This window comes from Amphiura filiformis, chromosome 14 (genome assembly GCF_039555335.1).
Source record: "Amphiura filiformis chromosome 14, Afil_fr2py, whole genome shotgun sequence".
In the NCBI taxonomy this organism is placed as follows: domain Eukaryota; kingdom Metazoa; phylum Echinodermata; class Ophiuroidea; order Amphilepidida; family Amphiuridae; genus Amphiura; species Amphiura filiformis.
This window is the reverse complement of record NC_092641.1, coordinates 52179245-52193381: the sequence shown is the minus strand read 5'-3', so window position 1 is coordinate 52193381 and position 14137 is coordinate 52179245. Positions and strand designations below refer to the sequence as shown.

At 36.5% G+C, this 14137-nt stretch overlaps 1 protein-coding gene across 3 annotated transcripts in view; it reads right to left on the bottom strand.

The window, feature by feature from the left end:
• Positions 1 to 14137, bottom strand: part of LOC140170285 (uncharacterized) — an 81780-nt gene that overhangs the window by 46032 nt on the left and 21611 nt on the right. Inside the window, exon 1 of one of the 3 annotated variants that reach the window (XM_072193654.1) lies at positions 9217 to 9240. The exons of the other annotated variants lie outside the window; for them this stretch is intronic. The gene's annotated coding sequence lies outside the window, so the exon portion shown is untranslated. Of the gene's footprint in view, positions 1 to 9216; positions 9241 to 14137 lie in introns of those variants that run through there. 3 annotated transcript variants of the gene reach the window in all.

Sequence of the window (14137 nt, the reverse complement as noted above, 5' to 3'; positions counted from 1 at the left end):
TTTTAATATGAAATCAAAACAAGAGGCCAAGAGATTTCTTCAATATATCGATCTATATAATGCTTTAATGTACTGTCATGTTTTAATGTTGGAAAAGATTCTATTCTTCCAATTTCAAACAAAATTTGACATTTTGAATGGGGTAAGATGTTATTTCTAATATTCCAGTAATTGTACTCATGGATTCTCTTGATGTCCTAATTTTCAATCATTTTTGTTTCACCCAGAGGGAGGCCGACAATATAATTATTTCTAAGATACAAAGCACACCCATTTCAATATGTCCCATGGCACATCTTAAAGATACATTGAACCCATCGAAGCGAGGTACTCTCTTAAATCATGATTTCCTTTCAATCTATAAGTCTGTGTTGAGTGCATAATCGAAAAAAAAGAATATTCAATCTCTTTTTTCGATTGTGTACTCACTATAGACTTAAAGATTGAAAATTCGATATTTTTATTTAAGAGAGTACGGTTGTTTCACATCGCGCATGAAGCAACATTTCATCATTTTAGTGTTTTACTAATTGTTTTATGTTTTGTGAACTTATAACATCTTAGACTTCTCCGTAGTCCACTTGTTTAGTGGACTACTGACTTTGGATTGCGGTTAACATTTTTAACATGGGACTCTATGGAGAGTTAGGCCAATTTCTGGCCTAACTAAAATTGGTCATGATGTAATGCATCTTAAAGTCAATCTGGCTTGTGATTGGTCGCCCAGATCTCGTTATTGTTTAAATCCTCCCGACACATACTGGTACCATTAACTATACATGGTACACAACTATCTAGGGAATGCGGCGCTTTTGTGCTGGCGCGAAAGTTGGTGGATGAACGTACGCATCTAGCGCGTATTGTACCACCATGCTTAGTCTTGTGGTTAGAGTTGATTGATAAACAAGTATGATTGACAGTGTGTTTCAGAGAACGAAGTCCCGGGGTAAAGTTCTGCTTAAAAGTGAAAGTCCATAGTCGATATTTAACTCGGATAATAAACTGGCAGATTCTATAATTAGAATTGTTCAGTATTGAAGTGCCATTATAATTATGCCATTATGATATGTTGCATTCAATAATATAATCCTACGTATACTTTACTTTTACTGTCACAAATATAATTATATAAACTTTTTCATAACCATTTTATACTAGTATTTTGATGTAATAAATATCAGTATAATTTCGAGTTCAACTGAATGCGTTCATCATGATTAATAACATTTATATTTATCAAAAAATCGACTATGGCATACCGTAAAACCCCGTCTACAAGGATATACCTAAGAAACGCCCTCAATAAAATTGGTTGCTTGTTGTATTTGGAGTTTGAGCAAATATATACTGGCACTGGGTGGCTATGCATTCCATCTAAGTATGTTGTAACACCAATCAATTGTATTGACATAATAACGACTGTTTCGTATATCAGGATCGTATAGCTCAATTGATAGAGCGTCAGACTTTGGAACTGAAGACATGCTGAAGAGAGCATGGTCCGGGCACCGGTTCCGTTTTTTCATTCTCGTTTAATTTTAACTTTTGACATGTTCTTTTTATCTTTCTTCAAATCTACCTTTCTACTTTTAATTTTAGGTGCGTTTTTTTATAATTTTTTTTATAGTAATTTTGTGGTTTTATAGAAACTAGTAAAAGCATTTATTCTAAATAATAGCGAAACCCACGGTTAGACAGATGTGTTGTAACTACTTGTCTGTCCTCGTCTTTGCAATAAAACCTATGTTGCACCTTTGTGCCATCCCAATTCTTGAGGTAGGGTGCGTTTTTGGCTTAAGCACGATTTTGTTTCTACTTGAAATGAAATCAAAATAAATATTGTTCTGTTGCCACAATTGCAGTTTTTTCAATAAAAAAAAAATAGATGAGGAATAATAATTATTCCATATTTGAATCTATTGTCCCATCAAGAATAGAGTGTCTTCAAAAACTTCAATCAATTCATCTGACAAAGGAAACTATTCTGGTCACTCAATTTTGTTTCGCTTGCACCTGTTATATCACAGGCGTTGGTAGATAAGGCACACTTCTCTTGTCTTCACCGAAGTAGTGATGTAAACACTAACATGATTAATTACCATAGCTAGCAATGGACATACACTATTTTTTGTTCCACTTGAACCCATACTATAGGCTATTCGCTGTCGATGTGACGTAATTAATCGGATTAACTACCATAGCAATTGATGAATACAATTTCGAATATATAGCCCTGCACTTCATCGTTCACGTGGCACCTATGCATTAAACCATAGTTGTCAAAGAAATGCTAATCACTCGCCATGTAAGATTAGTATTTATGAAAAGAGTGGTATTCAATCTATGTTTGGTGACATACGCGGGTGATTAGTGCAATCTGCTTGATGGTAGTTATTGCGATTATTACGTCACTTCGACAGCGAATTGTAGTATAGACGAATCCAACAAGCCAAGTGATGGTCAGAATTTATTCGGCCATTATACGCTGGTGAAGTTGCGTAATTAATCGGATTAATTACCATAGCAATAGGTGAAAACAATTTTGAACATATCGCGCTGCGCTACAAGCAGGTTACACTCATCACCTGTACTGTGTATGTCTGCAATCATAGATTGAATACAATACTGGTCTTTTCAAAGATCTTACAGGTGCAGCATGATATGGTTCAATGAAGAGGTACCGTCTGAACGTATCAGTGTATAACGCGGTATATTCAAAAATTGTTTTCACCTATTGCTATGGTAGTTAATCCGATTATTACGTAACTTCGCCAGCGTATTGGAATAAAACAGGAGGATGTGAGTTCATAAGGGCAATGTCGGGGATAGGTCACAATCGATGTGGAGAGATGAGAGGTCCGACCAACAGCCATAGCGATTCAACTAATTGACAGCGGACGGTCTGTGGCTAGTAAGGAATCGTCTTTGACCACATGCGCAGATCTGTCTCGTCAGGAAGATATTTAATATCCCGAATTTATAATAGGCCTATGCCTACCAGTTCCATCGTATAACCGATCTGCTAGAGAATATTTGTTACCATGTTTAATAAATTCGTATTTATCGTATAATAAAATGTAGCCAAATGTATATTATGTGTCACACGGTTTTCTGCTGAACCACTAGCAGGCTATGTTACCACATCTATGACAATGACAAAGGTGAATTTTGATGATTTTTACGATCGTCCGGATGAGCAAATCACTGAATGGGTCTTTAGTTCCTCCTCTCCTTATCCTGCCAATATTATATGAATCAAAGAAAAATAAAGGAAACATAAAATTAAACAAGAAAAAAAGACAAAGAAAAGAAACATCTAAAGAAAAACAATAGAATAAATTAAACTAAATATGAAAAAAAAAAATGATCACGAAAGGAGTCTTTAGAAAATGCAAGAAAATATAAATGAAAAGTTTGAACAATATTTTGTTTATAAAAGTTTGTGTGACCGTGATGAGGCTCGAACTCACCATCTTCCGATCTAAAGAACCAAAGTCTTATGCCTTGCCAAGTGAGCTATGCTCGTGAGATGCGAAATAAAGATAAAATAATACATTGTATACCTGCTTGTGTCGGTAAATGATTTGCTCAAATTCCATAATGATATAATATTGTGGAGGGCGCTAGCGTGAAATATGCTATCATCACAGTCGCTTCTATTCCTTATAGACGGGTTTCTACGGTAGTCTAATAACATCTAGGCCCTAAAGAGATTAATGTACATAAATAGTTTGTATAACACTGTACCAAGCGATCAACCATTATATAGGTCAATTGTATCATAATATCTAATGTCTATTTCATAAAACATTGCAAAATAATTCGCTATGTATTAGAGTGTTATTGGTATAAGTGCAACGGTTAATGTAGTTGTGAACAAATGGTCGAACAGATTGTTGCACTCTCTTGATGCTACGAACTTTAAGCTTGTGTACATGCAGGGCTTATATGATATAATATTGCCATTAAATGGCCATATGTGTCAAAAGTAGTCTTTTGGTAAAGCGCTCTTTATACATATTACACCATGTATTTTCGGGACAACTATTTGTTAGTGCACTAATACATAGTTGTCCCGAAAGTATGCGTTTGTATTTTCTAGACAATTATGTGTACGTGTAATATAAATAGCCAAGAAATTACTGTTACCAATTACGAGCCCTTTTCCAAAAGACAATTGACACCTATGGTTGTTTTATTGGATTTATATTGCCATATAGGCACTGCATATACACAGTTTTATTCAAAGTACGTAGCATCAAGACAGTGCAACAAACCAGTGTGCTTCGGTAATATAAATGCACTTTTATAAATGCGCACGTGCCCACCTCCGCGCTGCCATAACAGCTTATAGACAGTATACATTTGAATGCAAAGGCGGAACAACATGAGACTGCTGTGCAGCAAAATTGTCTATTTCGTTCAACTTTGTGATTATATTGTAAACGTTTCCGTCGTTGAATATTTTTTTCCGTCGTCAAATACTTTCAAAATGTTGTTTTTGATAACATATTACAAATTGGGAATTGCAAAATGTGTAATCATTTTGCAATTCAATTAATACTTAAATTTGATGATGTTTATCTACAGAGTTCCTACCCCTTTCTGTATAGTGATCATTGCATGAGGATTTGGTCACGCTTGCTGGTCTTGGTACGTCGTGCCCATGTGCCACGTGCGCACTTATAAAAGCGCATTGATAGATATAACCGAAGTACACTGCAAACGGTTCTACCATTTATTCACAACTTGATTGCTAGCGTAAGTATGTATGGTTCATAATTCGACAGCTTCACTCGCGCGATTATAATAAAAGCAGACGTATTTTTATTGTTATTCTACTTTAAGTTAGATGTCAAACCTAGCAAAATGTTTCCATGCAATTTGGCAAAAACACAAGTACATTATAATAATTGGTTTACATGGATCTTTTCAATGAGATACCGTAAAGATTCGCATAATGGCGCACATGTGCGCCCTTGACATAATTGGAATTTATAGCATAAACTGAAAATGCCTAGCGTAAAAACTCCATATGTTAGCATTTACATAGGAAGGAGCTCTCTATTTGGAAGTAAAATTTACCCCAGACAAAAGGAGCCCATATCAGGTATGTTGCATGAATATTTATATAAGTTTTTCAGGAGAATACCCATCTGTGACTTTGCTTTGAACACCTTTATAAATAAATTGCCTTTTTGTCCTCTATACTGTAACAGAGCTCTTCTTATAATGGTTCTATAAAGTATTCTCAAAAGAAGTCTAGAAGATAGGCAACCAAATTGGTACTAATGCTCCTTTTCAGTTATATTTTATGCTTAATTTTAGAGACAAAAAAGCAGCAGTAGTCTGACATGTTATAAAGATTATGCTATAATTAAAACCTATAACTCTGCTGTTCACAATTTCAAGCTAGGATCTCAAAATTATGAAATGTGCAAGAGCTATGCACTCCATATACTCCTTACATAAGTTACACCGTCTACGCGTATATATTTTTTCTGATTAAAGTCTGCACTATATACACGTGTGGAGCGGCTTGCAAAAGCAAAAACCGTCTTTGATTACAATTCAAATCAGGAAAGAACCCCTCGATATTGGTCATCCATGTCAGAATTTATAGCTGAAAACATAAAGAAGAATATACACTCGCGCCTTTTTGGGTCAATTGATTAGACTTGTAGAAGCCTACTTCTATGATGAATTACTTCATCAAGGTGAATTCAATCGCTAGAATAGAGCGATCCAGACGGCATCTAAACGGGTTTGATCGTTACATTCTGCTCTACTTCAAGGTCGGAAAGAACGCTTCAATTCATTGGCTTTAACAAGTCGGCAATTGTAGCGACTAGGCTATATAGCAGTGGCGTAACCAGGGGGGCCGGGGCACGTTGCCCCCCGGACACAAAAAACTGGGAAAGGGGAAAAGGGGAAGGAGAGAAAAGAGGGAAGAAAAAGGGAAGGAGAAGAGAAAAAGGAGAAAAAGAGGGAAGAAGAGAAAGGCGAAAGAAGAAAAGAGGGAAGAAAACAGGGGAAGGGAGAAGAGAAAAGGGAAAGAAAGAGGGAAGAAGATCAATACTAATTTCATTGTAAAATTTTGTACTCTGAACACTGGATTTTTAGCTTCTAATATGCCAAAAACCATGAGCTTTTGTGGGGGCTCCGCCCCTGACCCCCCGCCGGGGCGGTGCCCCTGGACCCCACCAGGGGCCCTAAGGCGGGCCCCTGGACCCCACCCGTTTATAACTTCGCGCCAAGCCCCTGCGCGATGCGCACATAAATAATACAACTTTTGGTCAAAACTTGGGACATTTTTCTATCTTGCCCCCCCCGGAAGGTCAGGTCTGGTTACGCCCCTGAACTTAGTGATAAAGACTTAGGGGCTGTGCAATAATTATGAGCCCTGGTTGGAGGGTAAGATGGGGCAATACTTTTTTGTCTTGCCGTAACGGGGCAAGCACTTTTTAGCAGGCAAGAGGTAGGCAAGTGATTTTTGGCATACATTCATGGGGAGCCTTTTAAATAAAACGCTCTAAAAAGAATTAGCCAAACAGACTTGTAGATTTTATGTCCAAAACTTAAATATGGAAATTTCTGCTCGCTGCGCTCTCAACAGAAAGGGGGCAATCGAATTTTGGCGAGTAGTTTGGAAACTCCTACCTCAGCCCCTTAGCAGTGGTAGAAATTGAAATTTGAAGAGGCAGTTTGGAAATGAAACATATTCTGATTCTTATCAGGAGTGTATAAATATCTGCCAACAAGGGAAGGCAAAACGTGGGTCTGTGTGAGACGCAATATTATATATGTCAAATTAGTATTCAGTGACCAAGTAATTTTCTAATTGATATAAACGGCTTATCTACAAATGATCAACTTCAGATCAGTTCTTTAATCAAATCCATTTTAGCAGAATATAAAAGCCTGTTCAAAATTTGTGACGCATTCAAAACAATAACGAAAGACGGCAATTGTTGCCTCTTCAAGCTCTTAGCATTAAAAGTGGGTCAATTCGGTATGATATACGTATGCAAATTACATCACAAAACCATTTATCACTGAGCTATTAAAAACAAGGTAAAGAATACATCGGAAACTGTTAATACATCAGTTTTAATGCACGAGACCCAGTCGTGATATTATAGTAACGTTAGTCCGAATCAATGAGCCTGCAGGGATTTATGGGTGTTATCTTAATAACTGGACTATAGTATTTATGAATACTAAATATGGATCAACCTTGCATGCTCGAAGTATTCTTACAAATCCCTGCCTATTGTAGTTTTACTCTCATAATGTAGGGAAGAGCTTCATAATAAGAATAAGCAGTTGAAGTCCATGTACGCTTTCCAAATCCACGGTCTTCTTTTAAACGATTTTGAAAATAAACACTGTTAAATGAACGGATCATAATACTAACAAATATGACCTGTTGTGAGTTCATTGGTGTACCGGCAAGTCGGTTAATTCACAACACGATGTGCCTCACGCGGTTGCTATAGAGAGGCCAACATACGTACTAAATCATGGGAAAAAGTCGACATCCAAAGACCGCGTAATATGAATACAACACAGGAACATATGTTATTTTGTGTTTTAATGTCGATATAATGATGTTATATACGACAGAACACTAAAATAGCCATATGTAATAGCAGTAGATCCATTTCCTATCACAGGGAGTCCTTATTATTATCATTATTATTATCATACTCGGGTGAAATTCCATTGGTAGCCAGAACGGCGATGTCGACCCTCCGGGTTACAAAATTGGACTGGCAAGAGCAACCACTGGTGGCGTATCGTATTGTGAATCGCGAGAATGGCAGGTATTAAACCAAAATAAATTAAGCCGTGCTAAGGTGTTGTGTACCCTTGAGGATCCGACACCCCAAGCTCGACACACCCAAGTGTGGCCACTTGATTTTTTTCAGTCAGCAACACTTTGAGTTACCTTTCGAATTTTTCAACACCTTAACTTTTCTTCCATCGTGTGGACACGACTTTAATTAATAAATACAACAAGATTAATAATCATCATATACTACACCTTGACTCTGATTATTCTGAATTAAGACAAAAACGTCTCAAATTAAAGGATGGTGGAAGTGAAGATGTTTATGTCAGTGGAAAACGCGTATTTTTCTCTTGAACACTGTGAAATATCAGGGTTGAAAAATTATTTGTTTGATTTTGTATGAGCCCAAATGTGTCAAAAGAGGATTAACCCATGTAATTATTATTCACAATGTATTCCACGGTGCTCTCATATCAGACGGGTGATGGGAGAAGGGTCAAAGTCATTCACGCAAAGTGAATACAGCATGTTAATATGAAATCGGCAATCCTACTTTAATGTACTATTTTCTTACTCATAGTCGTCTTTGAAACAATTAAATTAACGCTGTTAAATGCTAAGAACAAAAGACTATACAAATAAAACTTGTGTGTGCTGTGGAATAACCGACAACTGAAAACAGAAAAATGCTGTAAGAATATTGTTTAAAATTAACTTTTTCAATTACTGCACTCATAAACATTCACACTATAAGAATAAAAAGCGGATTTTGATATTTAGAAAGAAATACATACCAAATAGCATTATTACAAAGACGTTCTTTTAAAAAGTCGTGATTTTCATCAAAATTGTTTCCATCAAGTATAATAACATCAGCCGAGTCAAAACCTCGATCACGATATCCAAAACACTATAATCAATAACCTCCAGAAATATAACATTTTACAGACCACAAAAGGCGTAAATACAATAGCACACTGGACGAACCAACCCAGCTTTTCACTAATAAACATAGCTTATTTTAGGGACGCACCATTAGATTCGCAGGGTGGGGTAGGAAGCTTTTGGAAGAAAAAAACTTCACCCACTACATGAGCAAAAAAAAAACTTTCCCCACCAACAAAAAAAAAAAAACTTTCCCCACCTAACTGTGTATAAATGCATGAAATTTAAAAAAAACTTCGCCGACCCCAACTTTCTACCCCCCTGAGTATCAAATGGTGCGTCCCTTACCATTAAAGTAAAAGCATTCTGAAACACAAAAACAACGCTACGTGGACCACATAGTTGTTAATCACCTTTTAGCGCCCTTGCTTGAGCATTTTCTTTGAGGCTGGTCCCATCAGGACCCATGTGTGTCTCCTCCCAAAGCGATCGTTTTAACAAACAAACAGACAAACAAATCTCACTACCTGTCTTACCTGTAATAGCAGGCTGTATAAATCCAACCGACCACCTTTGAACTTAAAATTAAAAAATAATTTCCCGCGCTTTTGTGTTACTATCGTCTGCTAATATTTGCACTTTTCATCTGAAATCGTTCTCATTTACGTGCTCTCAGTTATATCACAGATGGTTATATGTGACCGTACAGCACGAATGAGCCGTAAATATCCTCAATTGTATTCTGAGTTACAGTGTAAAATGGGCATGAAGGTCGTATTCATAGGTACCTCAATTTGGTGCTACGTGTACCTCATTTAATGAGATACACGTAGCACCAAATTGAAATATATGAATATGACCTTCATGCCCATTTTACACTGTAACTCAGAATACAATTGAGGACATTTACGGCTCATTCGTGCTGTACGGTCACATATAGGAGAAGTGACGTGTCACGGCTGGTTAGATTTCAGCTTGGAGTAGTGTGGGTTGGGTTTGGTCAAATTACTCCACCCACTGCGCGTCAAGCTGGTTTGGCGCTATTTTACGTTGTCATTTTCCTACTACATACACACTAAAATCAGTCGAGGTGATTTTATCCTATTCTGTGCCGACGTCCCGAAAAGTATAACAATTATTATCAAGATGATACAATTTTGGAATCTGTATTGAAATAACCGTGACATTTTCCGATAATAACATTGGCTTCCTAAATTTTCGTCTAGCAAATGGCATATACTGACTTATTAATAATTATTTGATTCTGCATACAAAGAGTACTAAATGCACAGTTTTTCATATTGGAAAATAATATTTTTGTAAGTATTTATTACTACCTAACGTATTTGATATCATCTTTTTAAAGCAGCGTGAGGAACTCAGAAATCAAATAACTAATCACGCTAATGGGCGTCATCGCGCAATTGACCATCTGTGAAATGAAGGGTCCTATTATTGAATTCATGTATTTTTCGTAGGGTAGACTGTACTATAATTATCTACTATTGTTGACTTTTTAATATACATGTATTAGTCTGGTGGCATAGATTTCCTTTGGTCATTCGAGGATTTGTTTGAAAATAAATATAGTAAGGGACGAAGTTTTTTTTTCGTCGCCAAAGGCGGCAAGATTTTTTTACACTAGATATTACAAAGAGTTATGTTTAAAATTGTTCATGCATTTTTTGTACAGTTAAAGCCTTAATGTACGATTTTTTTCAGAATTTACCTTTATTTTTTTCAAACCCGATTTTTTGGCATATTTGTAATACTTACACATGTTCTAACTTAAATCTATGAGCAAACTGTCAAATTCCCCCTATTCGTAGTAAAACGGGATGATTTTCTGTTGGTCCGACATAAAATCATAATTTTTTAGATTATGATTTTATGTCGCCCACGATCGCAAACCGTAGTCTCCTACAACCAAACTGGCCGCGTAGGAGACTAACTCTGAGGCCGCACTCGCTGTCCTAATCCAAATAGTGCGAGATGTTTCGAGTGATAGAGGTGAAGTTTATGATGTTGTTTCTTTGCAAATTCCCAATGTTTTTCGCGTTCAAATGTATTGGGAACTTTCATAATGATTGCATATTATCATTTTGGAAGAAAAAAAGAAAAATCTAAAAATTAAAAAAGATCGTACATTGAATCCAGCACCTTTTTTCAACGTGGTAAATTAGTTTCGCTTCCCACCACCCACTGGAGCACAAATTAAGTGTGATCAAGACATTGCTTTATAGGAGTGAAATTGTTTACGGATCCGGAGGATAGAGCTGAGGAAATTGAACACGTAAAAGGAGCGCTCCGAAACTGCGGTTATCGCGACTGGACCTTTTTCAGAGCCCAGGAGAAGCGTGAAAAATCAGCTTCACAGGATGAACCGGATAGTGAAGATTCCAGGGGGTTCACAATAACTTTACCCTACTTGGAAGGAACTTCGGAGCAGCTTTGCCGAGCATTCAAAACAGCAGGTGTTCCCACAGCCTTTAAACCATACCGCACACTCCGGCAAACACTTGTGTCACCGAAAGATAAAGTAGACAAATTAAAACAGTCAGGGACCGTCTACGAAATCTCCTGTTCAGACTGTGATGCTATGTACATTGGTGAAACAGGTAGAAAGTTGGAAAAACGGCTATCTGAACATAAATCAAAGGCTGCCGGTTCCAAATCTGCTGTACATGAGCATATTTCCAGGAGCAAAAACACCCATCAAATAGACTGGGAAACGTAAATGTGCTGGAAAAAGAACCCAAAGAATTTTCCAGAAGGGTCCTAGAAGCCATACACATCAGGAAAAAAGGACCCAACTTGAACAGAGACGCTGGACTGGATTTAGATCCAGTTTGGGACAACCTACTCATACCCAAGACCACCAGGGGGACGAGGACAACACCTTTGACGTCATCTTCTAATAGTGTGACGTCATCGAAGGTTGTCAACAAGCCATAAACCATCAGAGCCATAACATCCGGCTGAGGACGCAGTTGGTACTGTGAAAGCGCTCCCGGTAAGCGATCAAATTTTAAGTAGTGTTGAAGTCAAAAAATTCTTCTAATTTAAATTATACCACTACGTATGAATTTACAATTTTATATCGTACATTAAGCCTTTAAGTGGAGTTTTTTAGTGATAGTGGGGAACTTCCTAACCACCCCCTTGAAGTCTAATGGTGCGTTCCTAAGGTGAATCCAGCACCTTTTTTCAACGTGGTAAATTAATTTATGGTACAAATGCGCGCGAGATATTTCACCATAATGAATCTAAAATGATGAAATATAGTGCAAATGGGAGAGCGCAACAATTGACACCATTTTGGCTAAAATGGCCAAATACGAGGTTCATTCAGTCATAACCTCACATAAAGTGGGAAAATGGGGGATGGTTGTACGGACTACCATCCCTTTATCGAGATATTGGGACCCCCGGCTCTACGTCTATATTATAGTCGTTAGTTCCTCATCTTAAATAAGTTGTATTGTTTTTCATTTGACCGTGCTTACGTGCTGGCATTGTTGATGATCATATATCTGTGTATTGCGCCATGTCCATTGCAACATAATACTATTTTGACAGGATAACTTGCTTGATTATCATGTAAAGTAATTCCAAAAAGATACGTGTAACAGGCTTTGAGTTAACGTAAGAATAGAGACCTTGCGGAATGAAGTTAGTTTAACTTTAACTTTAACGTCTAGAGGATTATAGAGGATTATGTATTCAAAACCACTCTGCCATTAAAGCCGCTTGAAGTTAAAGTTAACGCGAGAATCTATAGTGTGCCGTAAATTATGATGAAATACGTCATACTTTAGAACAATAGTTTGCCTATTTCCTCATAGACTACATAATTACCACTTATGTATTATCTAGTTAATAGACCAATTATTGGAAATCAAAATAATATGATAAGGAGATTAACGCTGGGTCCCGACATAATCCATGTTGAGTGGTATCGCGAGTTCATTCATGTTTACTCAAACGAAGCTCTTAAGGTAGAGTCTTTTGTCTTGAAGTGGGACTAATAACCATTTGACTAAACAAAAGAGAGACATTTGGATGTAGTTGGTAACAAGCTCTTACACATGCCCTTCTTTTGAACGCACATTGATACACATGTCCCGAGTTTAAGCAACAAGACGCTGTTGGTACAGAAACCAATCTGACGTTCGCGTTGAAGTGAATTTGAGCAAGAAATCCAATCAATATTTTTGAAGTTGCCGTTAAAGTTCCAGTAACTTCATTCCGCAAACTCTCTAATACATACGCGTAAAACGTTAGAGATTACCATAAACTCTATATTCCGCTATAACTCGCTGTTGATAAAGATCACAGCGAGTGTGTGTAAAATGTGTCAAAAAGTTCCTTCTATACAAACAAAACCCACAAAAAAACAAAAATTTGTTATTTTATCTATTTCACGTGCGTGTCGAAAATTTATAGCAGACATAATTAAATTATTGCAGGTGGACGCAAAAGTAAGGTTTTGATTTTGTATTCTACTATTTAGAAAAGAATTATTATTTATCAAATTACGCTCGTACAAAAGCGCAACAAAAAATGAAATTGAATAACACAACCAAATTTTATAATATTTTAATATGAAATCAAAACAAGAGGCCATGAGATTTCTTCAATATATCGATCTAAATAATGCTTTAATGAACTCTCATGTTTTAATGTCGGAAAAGCTTCTATTCTTCCAATTTCAAACAAAATTTGACATTTTGAATGGGGTAAGATGTTATTTCTAATATTCCAGTAATTGTACTCATGGATTCTCTTGATGTCCTAATTTTCAATCATTTTTGTTTCACCCAGTGGGAGGCCGATAATATAATTATTTCTAAGATACAAAGCACACCCATTTCAATATGTCCCATGGCGTATCTTAAGATACATTGAACCCATCAAAGCGAGGTACTCTCTTAAATGATGTGATTTCCTTTCAATCTATAAGTCTGTGTTGAGTGCATAATCGAAAAAAAAAGATTGGTTAAATCTCTTTTTTCGATTGTGTACTCACTATAGACTTAAAGATTGAAAATTCAATATTTTCATTTAAGAGAGTACGGTTTGTTTCACATCGCGCATGAAGCAACATTTCATCATTTTAGAGTTTTACTAATTGTTTTATGTTTTGTGAACTTATAATATCTAGGCCCTAAAGAGATTTATGTACATAAATAGTTTGTATAACACTGTACCAAGCGATCTACCATATAGGTCAATTTTATCATAATATCTAATGTCTATTTCAAAAAACATTGCAAAATAATTCGCTATGTATTAGAGTGTTATTGGTATTAGTGCAACGGTTAATGTAGTTGTGAACAAATGGTCGAACAGATTGTTGCACTCTCTTGATGTTACGAACTTTGATGAAGCTTGTGTACATGCAGTGCTTATATGATATAATATTGCCATTAAATGGCCATATGTGTCAAAGTTAGT